We start from the raw sequence: 13,979 nt of genomic DNA on the forward strand, positions 1-13,979 counted from the left end.
CTATGATTGAGGTGGGGCTGTGGTATGAGTAAGTGGTTGGTTGAACAAAAAAAAAAGTTTGAAAAATAGTAAAGGTGGAGCACTAGGAGAGCCCTCTGTAACTGACAAAGCATCATCCTGCCTGCAAGGAAGCAGAGACATAAGTCAAAGCCTCCCAGTGAGCTCTTCTGTTCTATTCCTATGAAATAGAAGGCATTTGATCTTCACATAAAAGCTTCACTTAAGTTTGATAGTTGCAATTCTGGATAATTATGTCTCAGACATCTGGCCAAGAAAAAATAAGTGGATTTGGCATAAGCAAGAAAACAAAAGAGGGCCTGTAAATGTGCTCGACTTGCTTATTCGTTCCAGGTAATATACTAAGGAACAGGACTTCAGTGGATCATTTCAAGATCCATTTTAAGGGAGTAAGCATTAAAATATCAGAGGTACAATCAGGGTATTATACAGCTGCAACATAAAAATTGTAGACACAGATAAAAGTCACACAAAATCACACAAAGTGCTATTTTACTATGCAATTGTAACTGGTCAGATGCACTAGGGCATGACAGTAGATGACAGTAATCAAGGCTCACTGAAAGCAATTACAATTACAGGATAAGAAAATATGCAAAAGCACATTTAAACCTGAGCCAAATTCAGCATGAAGCAGAAAGCCTTTTACAGTTATCGTATGCAAAGAACAGAATAAATAAGTTAGCACTCAAGAGCACAGAAACTTTTCATTTTGTTTCCAAAAAAAACTCAGCAGAACCCAACCGTTTTCCAAAACAGGAATTTAATGCTAATTACCGGTGTGAAAGTGAGACTACAAAGTAGGTACTTTATTCCTATGAGCAATCTAATATGCCACCAAACTCTTCTTTTAAACTGGATTTACCTGGCTCAGTGTGAAACAACACATACATTTCATTACTTGCTGTGCTTTATTTGCTTATCAACATGGCCATGAATGAGACTACAATGTCGGCCCACTTCATTCTAGCACCTGCCCAAACCTCTGCAGCCAACCCTTCTGCATCCTATCACTTGCTAAAACACCAAATGCACAAGCACACCAGTCAGAGGGGAGCTGAGAGAGGTACAGGTATCTGGGTTCTTTGTTAGCACAATGCAAACACCCAACATACATGACTCAGTTGTGTTTGCAAATCCTCTCTTCCCACCCACCTCTGGGTCAGATGTGTCTGTCCCAAACAGTCTTTCCTAGATAATATATCAAACATAACCCTTTTTTCTTTAAGGGGAAGAAAACTGCTTTTCTGACTCCAAGGCATTTCTTTGCACTGGAGCTGATCTATTCCTTTTTATAGCTGCAGAAGTCTTTCCCAACCTTAAAATTCACCAGGGATTTATTTGTATGGGCATTTTAAGGCATAATATTAGATCACAATAACTATCTTGATCTAACAAACACGTTCTAAAAGCTTGGACAAAAACAAAAACCAAATTTTACTTCTTATTGAAAGGGCTTGTTTGAAGTTTTGCTTCCCCTCCATAGTTTCAGAAGGCTATTATCCTCACTTTGTTTTAATTAGAGCTTCAAACCAGCACTATTTATGCTGAGCAAGCCGGGTCTGGTCCAGCTGGGCCACATTTAGCACACGGGTTGTTCCCATTGCACTGGGATAGGCAGTATTGCCTTGCCTGATGGGCTGGAAGCAATGATCAGGGATCTGCTGCACTTTGAGAAGGCAATGGCAGCTCCTTGCCTGCTCATGCTCTTCACTGCTCAGCCTCACCTGCAGCAGCAGCGGCAGCTTTGGGCTAGAGCCTCACTGTCTGTGCTCCTCAGAGGATGGTTGCTGCACCTGTAAACCCCAGTAGTGCAGAGAAGGGAGAATTAGCAGCAGCGGAATAGCAACCCCACAGCATATCATATCTGATGATAGTATGGGTCTGTGTGCTCTTCTGCCAAGGATGAGACAAAAATCAGACATCCTGCAAGTGAGGTATTGCAAATCCCTCTGAAGACCCTGCAGCACTTCTCCTTTCTTCTCTGGCTTGCAAACTTAGAGGGACTGGAGCACTTCATGCCTTCACATCCTGTATTCCTGTGTCAGCCCACGAGCATTCCCTGAAATCACCATACTGCCTGCAGCAACAAAGTGCTGCAGAGACCATCTGGGACTGCTTACAACCCCTGTTACTCTAAACTTTAGGCTAAATAGTTTAAAACTGCTTCTCTATCCTCCAAAAATACTAAATACACCAAAGAGCTCCAGAAACCATCCCTAGAAGAAGCAGCCTGTCTGCTCTCCCGCAGTGTAAATCTTGACCTGAATCCTGCCTTGCAAGTGTTCATGCCTATGGAAATTGCATGTTGTGTAGATTACATAAATTTGCCTGAGGGGTGGCCTGTCTGAAATACAGCAAGAATGTCTAAGTGCTAGTGGTAAATCTTCTGTAGCACACTTTGTTCCACCCAACTTTTTTAAAGTGGCTTGAATCCTTTGACAATTTAAAAAGGACACACAAAGCATAACCTTATGAGCATCTTCACTCAGACTGCAGCAATTTAATGATTTATTAAATAATAATAATGTGGCAAAGCAGTCTCAGTTTTCCTAGGTTCATTTTTACCATGTTCTGCAGTCTTCCCACTGCAGGTTGTGAACTCTTTGGCTCTCATAGGGTAATCATGAACAGGTTGAGCTCGCATTTGGATAGGAGATCCACAGGGAGGCCATAGTAGTCATTTAGATTATCCAGTTACAGAAAGAACACTTTTCTCTTTGTATTTGTAAGAGTTCTCCCACATACCTTGAAAGACAGCTCTGCTTCTCAGATAAAGATTATCAAGAAGCTGTAGGCCTTCATGTTTTCAATTTTGTGGCTCCACTATTTTTTTTTTCCTGTGGAGGTGTACAACTCCCTGTAATGAATGGAAACCTAAAGACAAAAGTCTTGCTAGGTCACCTTCATAGTTATGTTAGCATTCCATAAAAACAAAGGTATTTCTGGACTGGAAGGTCCCCCAAAAAAATGACCTTTTCAAGCCACTTGTGTTTGTCAGCCTTCTTTTCAGTCTTGGCACCTGATTCAAATCCAGCTGCTGAAGACTACACCTTAAAAATATAAGCTTCAGGAGCTGTCAATAAAATCCTGGGTTCTTTTCCCTCATCATGTATGGGATAGGATAGTATTGTTAAGTCCAATTAAACTACTGCTGTTTATTTCCCAAAGTAGATCCCCAGCACATGTTGCCTTTCAACCATCAGGACTGCCATTACTGAGAGTTCAGAATCAAAAGCACTAGAAGGAGGAAAAATGCAGATTCCAAATGGTTCCCCTGTTCAAGGTTTCTGTTCACCTGATGGAAACCTGCAGAGACAGAAGGTAGGTAAAAAGTATTGGGCTGCTTCTACTCTCTTCCCCAGGGTTACCTGGCTACCAGGATGGGCCTCTGAACAAGTAATAACTCTGCCAACTGGCTTCCTCATTGCTTGAGAATGTAGCTCTTGTTTACACCAGCTTCTTATAGCAGGCCAGAAGGTAGAAATAAACTCTAATGCAAATGTATATTGGTCACAGTCTTTCTTCCAAAGCCAAAATTCTTACACCAGTAACCAAGAAAAAGGAATAAAGTAGATGCCACAATGGAAGACAAGAATCTACCAGGTAGATTGCCTCTTTTAGGGTTGCTTTATTCTAACAGAGCAAAGAAAATCAGACCCAGCAGAATACAGAATGAGAACCCATTCATTTCAAACATTGTTAATAGGGAATATTCAGGAAAAAAGTGATGGAAAAAATTCAAAGAATTTATTTTTCTGGGTTTGGTACAATGCAGAATAAAAATAAAATTCTTACTAATGCATTACCAAAATGAACAATCACTGTCAATTAGTACTTGCATTCAATATTTGGTGGAATTATTTTACAGTACTCTCAATCTTCAATATTACTACTAGTGTTATTTTGTTTAATGTATACAGCATCTCATTCAAATTCTGCCACTTCTGTTAAGTGCTTTTTATGAGAGATTGATGCTCCATTGTTTTGCATGTACTTCATTCTTCACCATCAGCGACAAGATTTTTAATCTTTATACAGAAGAAACCAGGCTCGAACAAGAATGACCTGTCAAGAATGCTTATGGCTTTGTGGTTAGCTCTCTCCTGAGTGTGATTTAATCGATGTGGTGCTGCCTGACAACATACAATATTCAGTAACATAATAAAGTCTAGATGTTAACCATTTGAGACCATCAAAGAGAGAGGTATAGATGACTCAGGATTTGCAATAACACAAAAACCAAGTCATCTGGGACATCCAAGTTTCTTCTTTAACGAGAAGTGGGTTTGAAGAGGGTTTTATTTAATGGGGCAACTGCATGTTTGCATTTTAATGCTGCTTGAGTTTTTATATTATTGTTATACAGACTGTGGATAGCAACAACAAAGATGTGCAAGTGCAGTTCTGTCACTGGGCCTTATCTTTACATGAAGATCAGTTTAAGCCACCTTTTTGGGCAGTGTTTGGCCTCTCTGTTGAACAAACATAGTACTTACTGCAATGTACATTTACCTGGTATGAAGTGCACTAGTGCCACCAAACCACATATAACCTAGAAGACAGAACTTGAACACCATTCCAATACATATTTCAGGATAGACACTGTTGGAAGGAGATTCAGGAGGGCTATTAATGTGCAGCCATGATAAGAAGAGAGGTGGGCTACTCTAGTGATGAGGGATAGGTGACTGGGGTCTAGGTAAAAAACGTTCTGCAGTGCTTATGGACTAATCTTCCAGACTTTTATTCTGCTTCAGTAGATAAGCACTCATGTAGCTTTCAGGTCGATCCCTGAAAGCTACATGCCTCCTCTCCTGTCAGTCTGCTCCACCTGGCAACAGGTCCACGCCTTCCCTAACACACTGGTGCCGACCTTGCTAAGTCAGCTGGAACACTTTAGACGTTTAAATTCATTCTAAATCAGTCCACTACCTCTCCTTTATCCACCACATTAGTTTAAACTGTCTGCTCTCACCTTTAGTGCCCTGCATAACTGCACGCTTTCTGTGTATAGAGGTTTGCTCTCTCCACTTAACAGTGACATCAGGCTTGATGTCCCACTTGCCTACCTCTCCAGCAAGCTTTTCCACCTCATGCTGCCTGGTTTGTGAGATGCAATGCTGATTCTGGTTCAGCGAGTTTGAACTTTTCATTCAAATCCCTCCTTTTGAGTTCATTTTAGTGGTGCCTACAATTAGTGGCTCACTGATAATAATTATTTTAAATAAACCATTTAGTTAAGCAATTGAGGTGTTTACAAGCACCAACAGCTTAACAGCTTGATCTTACTGCTGTAATGTGTGAGGTAGTTTCTCACTACATCTCCTCCTGCTGTTTATTACTCCGATTTTAATCTAAAGTCAGATAGTAAATTCTTCAGGGAAGTGATTATATCATTCTTTTGTTCAGTGCAATGCCTCTCATGTTTTAGGGCACAATAAAATGTAACACAGAATGTGCACAGACTGATATCTGAAATCCAACATAGACTCAAACCCATTGATACAATTAAGAAAAAGTCTTAAAACCCAAATGTCATGATGTGTTTTCAGTGACCAATAAAAACAGCAGAAATCTTTAACAGGATAACCATCTTGGGTGAAAGGCCTCATTTACAAGGGTCCTTAAAGAAGCAATGCCACACTTCAGGAAAATGGGGAAAACATTAAAGCAAATAGTTCTACAGAGGTGCTTAAAACTCAGTAGACTGAATGAATGAGAATGGCCTATTTCAGTCTATGTAAGCAGGCAAGAATGTCTGTCTAGAAACAGTTTTCCAGGACATAGCTGTCACATGCTTCAGATGAATGTTGTGCTTGCTTCTAGTACAGCTGAAGTCTATGACTTAATCTTATCTGTTTAACATCCAAGATTCCAGTTTTAGATTTTGGCAGCAAGCATATGCTCCCCCTGTGGCAACTGCATAATAACATTATAGAGTTAAAAAAAACAGATCCTTTAAGGCTCAATTACCTCATGAAACTATTTTAAAATTCAGGGTGAACAAAACTGCAGTATTTCAGTTTACAAGCATCATTTTAGTTTACAGCTCTTTTAAAGGACCCATTCTAATGTTTTATGTCTTTCACCACCTGCAGAACTGAATGAAAATACTTATTCTATTTTGCAGAGGGCTACCAGAACCAAAAGAGCAGAGCTAAGTGAGAAAGAATAAGGTATTTTAAATCAAAGATAAGATCCAGGATAGCTGACTTTATTACCTCTTTGAAACACTTGAAGATTAAAAATCTTGCAAGGCCAGAACAAAAACAACCTACAGGCAAGCAAAAATCTTTAAAATGGTCTATTTCCTAAATTAGTATTTATATTAATACTTATAATCCTGATACAACCAAACCTGGTTTTTAATAATTTTAATTACTGTTTTTGCACACTGTATGTTTATAAAAGGATGGGTCTCTTTAACCTGTGGAATTAATTAATTTTCATTCTAAATTCTTTGGATAGGAACTCTCTGTGATTATTAATACAAGCTGGAGGCTCCATTGCAATATAAAATAAAGAAAAAAATGGGATATATTATAAAGAATAAGCCAGACCTTGAAAGAGCACTAACTGGGGCCAGGAAAGACATCCTCCTTCCCAAAATAACAAAGACTAAAGAGAAAATATATGAATCACAAAATCAAAAAAGAGTGAAGCAGGCAAAATAACAAGGTGAGGGCTGCAAAAGGAGAATAGTGTAGAGTGAAGGGAGGAAAGATTATGGAGTTGAAAGGAATCAGTCTCTTTGGTTTGAGGTTACCCAAAGGGTTAACGAAAGGAATTATGATACCACTGGTGGAAAGAGGCTTGAAGGTTTAAATGAATGTCCTGGTCTGGGACTCCAAGCAGAAACCCAAGGCAACACCAGCTTTTCTGCAGAAGAGTTAAAGGAAACAGTGAGCAATGCCCAAATGAGCTCTGCCCACATGCAGGAGAGAATTAGGATTGGAAAGAGCAGGTCTTCCTTCTCACCTTTCTTTTTGTGAGCAGTTAAGGGATGCTAAAAGGTACAGCACGCTAGCTTCGTTCTGACAGCACAGCAGGTACAGGTGTTGCCCTTCACACCAGAAAGTTCATGCTGCTATACTAATGTTTATTAACTGCAGCTCATACCAGAGGGGCCAATTCTATTACAAAGTGGGCAGGCAAGTGTCCATGTCCTTTTGTCCTCTGCAAAGATGGCCTCAAGGTAGTACGTGTGGTTTCACACCAGTGTACCTATTTACTAGGAACCAATATGAGGCCATGTATACATTTCATTCAGAACAGCTGTCTGGCTGCAAGGCTTTCAGCAGAGCTGGGAAAATGATGGGCAGGGGGGAGGGAAATTCTCTATGAATTATGGAGTTGGTCAAATGCCAGAAAAACTGGTCTGTCAAATAAATGATTTGAGGAAAACCAGCCACATTCACTGAACAGTGAAGAGTTTCTTCACATTAGAGCATATCCATCTACATTTTCAAGCTGATTCTGAACCAGACGTAATTTCCATTCCTTCATGTCTCTTCATGGCAGGCACTGATAATCTTTTCATAAATAGTTTTAGACTGAGAATTATTATGTGAAGAAATGTATGAATAACTTTGAATTACAAGTTAAAGAGTTTCATAGTCAGTCCATGAACTATGTACTAGTGAGGAAAAGTAGCTATCTTCACTGAATAAATAATTTGTTCAAAATTACTTGCTTAGTCCAGACTTACAGACTTACCAATTTGGCCCAGATTCAAGCCAGTCATTAAGTGAAAAATTGTTTCCTGAAACTCAGCCAACGAGAAAGGTCAATTTTCACAAACCTTGTATGTATTTAGTCACTCTAGGTAAAACATGATTTTTGCAACTAGCTCATCAGCACCACAGGTCTGAGCAATGATGTCTGCCTGCATCTGCAGACAGTCCAGATCATTAACTTTGGGAAACGTGAAGCGCCCCATGAATGTCAATAGTGTGTGAACAAAGCGCTCTCGGGATCCTGCCAACAGCCCCTTGGGATGAGCATGGATGTGACAAACACAGTGGCAGATCCCAGACAGTCACTCAAGAGAGTGTAAGGACTTGGAAGGCTTATCTACCACCACCCCTCCTTCCAGGTGCTTTTCTCCAGGGAAAACCCTGCTGCTACAGCAGAGAGCTGTGAAAGTAGCCTCTTGCTCCTCCTGCTCTACAAAAGTGAAGCGGGTCCCCCTTGCCCCTGTCATGTTGGTTTGGAGCAAGGCCATGGTGTGGCTGTCCATAAAAGGATGCTGTTTTGTTCCTGAAGCTCACTTCTTTTGGCAGCTTAGGTAATTCTTGCTTCTTGTTCCTTTAGCAATGTCTCAGTTGGGTATGCAAAGGTCTGTCTGGCTGTGTGGTGAATTAGCCCATGGACTGACCAGGAACAAATATAACCTTGTAAACAAAAATTATTTTTAACCAGGATGGGAGGGAATGGGGCAAAACAGTTTTCAGTTACCAATAGCTCACTGCCTGGCTTCTGGAGTAAGCAAGAATTCAGTGCCTACAAACATCCCCAGTGCCCAAGGAAACATACTTGGAAAGCTATCCTCAAAAGCACAAAGACAGGGACAGAGGCCCTTCAGTCCCTCATTATCCACCTCCTCAACTCACTTTGGAACCTTATATCTCTACTGGAGATATAGTTCATTGGCTGGGTTTTGTAAAAGCGTGTTTGACTGGGTTTTCCTTTTATTTATTTATTGTTCTCCATTTAGTGATGTGTTTACTCAACAATTTAAAAAGGTTACTTAAAGTATGTTTTTATTTACATATGATCTGTAAAATATTTGGGACAGCTATGCTGAAATAATTTGAGATAAAGTGATAAGAAAATCAAGTATGTGGTTGACAGCTTGGGAAAAGGAACAATGTTAGAAGCACACTTTAGCAAAAACTGTATTAATGTATGATACCTTTATTGTATCCTGTAAACAATTAAACACTTGATTAAGCCTACTTCTATTTAAACCAAGGAAGCTACACCCACACAGAAAGCAAAAGGATAAATAGGAACGTGGTGGATTAGGTCTAAACTGATGTGCAGTAACACATAACACTTTAATATATATACCCAAACAGGAGCTATGAGTGGAAAAATAATATTAACATCAGAATAAGCATTGCACTAATTAACTCCAGTTTTAGATTATCCCTAGATATATCTCATAAAGAGACAGTGGGATTTCCCAAGTCTCAGAAATATAAAATGGCCTCTGCAGCATTTAAAAGATGAGATTACACTCTTCAGATTTTTTTGGTTAGTTTTTTTTTTTTTTTTTAAGATTGTACAACTAGCAAAGAGACCTGCTAATAATTATGTAAATTATTTGACTCAGTATGAACTTCTTTGTTTAATATGTACCATGCTGTTATGCATATTATAATGCTTAACATTAAGGTATTGTAGCAATAGGGGAAAATCTTATTCTTAATGAATTTGAATACTGCCATTCATTAAACTTTTTTATAAGAAAAAGAATTAAGGACACCTTTCCCTAGACCAGGTTGCTCAAAGCCCCACCCAACCAAGCCTTGAACACTTCCAGGGATGGGTCACCCATAACTGGGCAACCTGCTCCAGTGCCTCACCACCCTCACAGCACAGAATTTCTTCCTAATATACAATCTAAATCTACCTTATATACATTTTCTCTAAAGGAGCTACCATCCAGATATCATCAAAAGATGTTTGTGTGAAGTGCTTGTTGCTCTTATCACCTGCAGGAAGCCTATGTGCAATTCCTCATCCCCTGCTCATACACCAACCACAAATGTAGCCCTGGAGGCTGAGGGGTAGGACAGTAGAAGAAGGCAACCATGTATAAACCAGTTATAGGGTAAAAAAAAAAAAAAAAGAAACAGCAGAGAATAGGAAGATTTGCCACTCTCAGTTCCAATATAATTTCACTATGCACCAAGTGTTCTTGCTAGTGCCAGAGAGAACAATCAATTAACAGGATATTTTAAAGACTGCTGCACTGTTTCTACAAACCATCACTTGTCGGATGCAGGTACCTTTTCTCCAAGACTCCTCTCCCCTACACATTGTGAGTCATTTCTGCACAAGGTAGTTCAATTCCAGGTGTAATAGAAGCATAGGACTATTCTCTGCCACGTCTCTTTCCATAGTCTGTAACTATGTTACCAGCTATTAACTTCTATAATCTCTGAGCTATGTCATAAATTTATAGGCAGGAAATAAGAGCCACTCTGTGGGTCTCAGATTCAGTCAAAGAGAGAAACGAGAGTTTCTAGCCAGGCAGAAGCCTGGGAAAGAGTTGGAAAATAATCTTTTTTGTTATTCACATTGTTTATAGTTAAGTTCTATCACTGTGCATCAAGCACTTTGCACCAATGCTGTGGCTTGTTTTCACTTCAGGACCAATGGAGCTTGTCCTCACAAAGCTCTGTATAAAAGAGCAGTGTATTTTGAATAAACCAGAGTTTTACTCTCAGCAGCCTTCTGATCAGAGTCTTCTCATTCCCGTCCTGCCTCGACAGCAACATCACTCAACTGAAAGCAATCCTTTGTGTCATTCTACCTTTTTCATGTAAGGAATATGTGCATTTTTAAAATAGTAGGATTAAAGATATCACAGTTCCTCAGGTATGTAGTTTTTGACAGCATGGAAGAAGCATTATTGCAAAACTTCTAGGTCTTTCTGGAAGAACTAGTAGACATCTAAAGGTAGGGAAGGTGAAAACCTCTGAACCAGCCAGCTGAAAACCTACAGTGATTCCTGAGAACTCAAGAGATACTCTAACTCCTGTCTGGAATGAGTTCGAAATTTTCATAGATTTTTTTTTTTTGTGAACCAATGTGTCGGAATAGCAGCCTCCTCAAATCAAAGTCATGGATATCAACTGAACTCCAGCAAAGGTAAATTTTTCCAAACCCTGGGACAGCATTATGTCAATGAAACACTGACCTCTTTCCAGCACTTCTCTCCGTCATGTATAACAGTCTTTAGTGAAGATTCACCCTAAATCACAACAGCAACAAGGGGTTTCCTTGAACAGATGAGAACCAGAGCTAAGTGAAAGACACCACAAAAGAAGACACAGATTTTTGCCTACAAACCTTCATTTAACCTCAAACTTTGATTTAACCTTAAACACAAATCCTCCTAAACAGGCCTAAGGCAGCAGCAGGAGTGACACAACTTGCTACCCACAAGCATTCAAAAATAGTGAGGCAAAAATCACTACTTTGGCTTGAAAATCCTGACACTGAGGGGTGAGTGCTTTTACTAAAAATTTTGAAACCACAGGATTCACTTTTTCAAAAATGTTTACATGGTTTATATAAACCTGAGATTCTCCCCATGGTCTCAGAACATCTGAATATGATGATTTCAGGAGAGAATTTCACATCACTAAAAATATTAATATGCAGACTGCCAGCTTGCCTCTGCAATATTGCCAGCAGAAATCTTCTTTTGGGGCTGTAGGAAACTCAGTTCAGCAACAGAGCAGCATGGCAGGAATTCCTATAGGCAAGAGAGGAAAAGAAGAAGTGATGAGAGTTGGAGCTCAGCACCTCCTAGAAAAGTGCACACATTGTTTTGTCATTGCCTGTGGGACAAAGGATGGTGTCTTCATTTTGTACATTTTCCATCAATTTGTGGTTTTGGCTTGAAAGGCTTCAATGTGTCAAATCTGGATTAACTGAGCACCCTGTAAAATTTAGGTAAAATTAATAAAATATTTATTTTCTGATTTACAGCTCAAACAGATATCACTAGACTAAGGTATCTAGAAGGCTGAGACAGCTGAGATAAAGATGGGCTGGGTACAGGTTTATTGTGGTAACTGAAATGGATATTAAGAGAATTACACATCTAAATACAGTGCTGATGTGCTGAATCACACTTGGTCATATTTTCTGTCCCAGTCCTCATGACTGATTCGTATTGTGGGTCAGCATCTGCAACAAGTCTCCTGAAAGAGGTTTGGCAACAGTCACTGTCTCATTTGTACCACTTTTAAAATAAAAGTTTCTGACAAAATCATTGCCTGTTCTTCAGTTTCTATTAGGCTTTTAAAATTTACTTCCTCAATACAGATTTCCTGGCTATTGCAGGTTAAAAATTACATGGCACTTGGTCAGTGTAAGAAACTCCCTCAAATCTAGATACTTCAGTCCACAAAACTCCAATGGAGTTGGCTCAAGACACACTCATTCCTGTAGGAAATGCCACATGCCTGAAGAGCATTTTTCTCTGAAAGTAGAGAGAGATGGGAGGGGACAGAAGCAAGAAGTAGGTGCACACTAGTTTCCCACTGACCTCTTAGGATGCATTTCAATTTTCTGTTTCTTTCCATATGTTTCTCCTTCCCTCCAGTCCTGAAGAACACAGGAAAGTAAGAGCCAAGCCACAGCTTTTGGATGAGAGGATTCTGGTATGGATTACGAGAACTAGACAAACTGCTGAGCACCGTGCCTTCCACAGGTCAGCTGAATGTCCTTACCACCTAAGAGAAACCCACAGGAGAAAAAATCTCTGTATTATGTCCTAAAATAACCCAGAATGGTGCTTTCCAGAGGGGTTTAGGACAAGGCAATCAGTCCTATTACTATTTTACTGCCATAAGGGAGCTCTCTTCAAATGCATGGTGGTAGAGCAGTAGTTTACAATGTACATCCTTATCATCACTTGTGAGTTATATAAAACTCCTCCATTATCACACACCATAAGAAGATTAAGTCACATGTACATTTTAAAAGGTAATTATTACATTTAAAGAAATGAAACCACATTATGAATTGTATCAGTACATTATTTAGCATGAGGCAGCACCAATTTTTTTTTCTATTAAAGCAGTTGTTCATAATTCCTACTTTCTTAGAAAATAAAAGCTTAAAGTCAAGTACAGCTGCTGAAAAGCATTAAAGAAACCAGTGTCTGCACTGCAGAACCAAAGCAGGAGAGGTGTCAGCTAGCCAAGAAAAGGGTGTATGAGATAGGAAAAGACTTACAAGGGAGACATGAAATAGTAGGAGATAGCAAAGATTTACAAATTAGCTACTTGTTGCCATTCATTAACATCAATATTTGCATCAGGGAAAAATGAAGTTTAGAAGAATCACAGTTTTGAAAATGCCAGAATGTTATGGTAATATCAAAGCTGATAACCAAAATCTCTGGTTTGATTTACACACACATTAATTACAGGATCTGGTTACACCTAAATAAACATGCATTTGGAAACAGTCATTCATGTGGTTGGATGCTTCCTCAAAGGCATATATACAGTATGTTATTAATCTTTAGAAATCAACTTTGTTCCTTACAAATGAAAATTCATGTAGTACTTTTTATATTTCCAAGTTCTTATATAATAAAATGCTTCCTTTCAATCAAGGCAATGCAAACTGACATGTTTTTCCTTTGTGAAGCAGATGTTTTAATTGTTAGATAAGCTCCAAATGGTTTGCTTTCTTTTAAAGGAAAGTGAAAGTATATGAATGACCTCTACCTCCCCAAGGCTTTCAGAGCAGTTACTTTTCTTGAAGATTAGAAGTCTCTTGGACTCCAGCCCCAGCTTTTCTTGTATCTGCAAACTACAGTCTGAATTAGTTTTCTCCTTTAACAAAAACTCCTGCTGTGTTGAGAATCTCTTAATTACTTTTCAAGCTTGTCCTGTTATTGTGAAATTCTGAAAATCTGATTACTGTGCTAATAAAGCTAGTGAATGCAATTTTTTTGTATTTCATTTGAAGACTTCAAAATGCAAAGATACACAAAGTCACACAGCAAGATTGCATTAATATAAATACATGACTAGTGTCAAATGAGAACCTTATGTGAGTAAAATGTAACTGTGGGAACTATTCAGTCTACATCTGATAGTGGGAAGTACTAAGGAACAAAATTTGTCAATTTAGGTGTTCAGAATTCATTATCAAGTTAGTTTATATGACAGAATTTTTGTTCCCTCCGACAGCTAAGAAAA

The 13,979-nt window shown here is 39.0% G+C and overlaps 1 long non-coding RNA gene across 2 annotated transcripts in view; it reads left to right on the forward strand.

Annotated features, from left to right (window-relative positions):
- LOC121469452 (uncharacterized) overlaps window positions 1–13,719 on the forward strand; it is a 159,129-nt gene extending 145,410 nt beyond the window's left edge. For both annotated transcript variants that reach the window (XR_012054575.1, XR_012054576.1), the window contains one exon: window positions 12,368–13,719. This is a non-coding gene — a long non-coding RNA (uncharacterized lncRNA). The remainder of the gene's footprint in view (window positions 1–12,367) is intronic.
- The last annotated feature ends 260 nt before the right edge of the window (window positions 13,720–13,979 follow it).

This window comes from Taeniopygia guttata, chromosome 2 (assembly GCF_048771995.1).
Source record: "Taeniopygia guttata chromosome 2, bTaeGut7.mat, whole genome shotgun sequence".
Classification (NCBI taxonomy): domain Eukaryota; kingdom Metazoa; phylum Chordata; class Aves; order Passeriformes; family Estrildidae; genus Taeniopygia; species Taeniopygia guttata.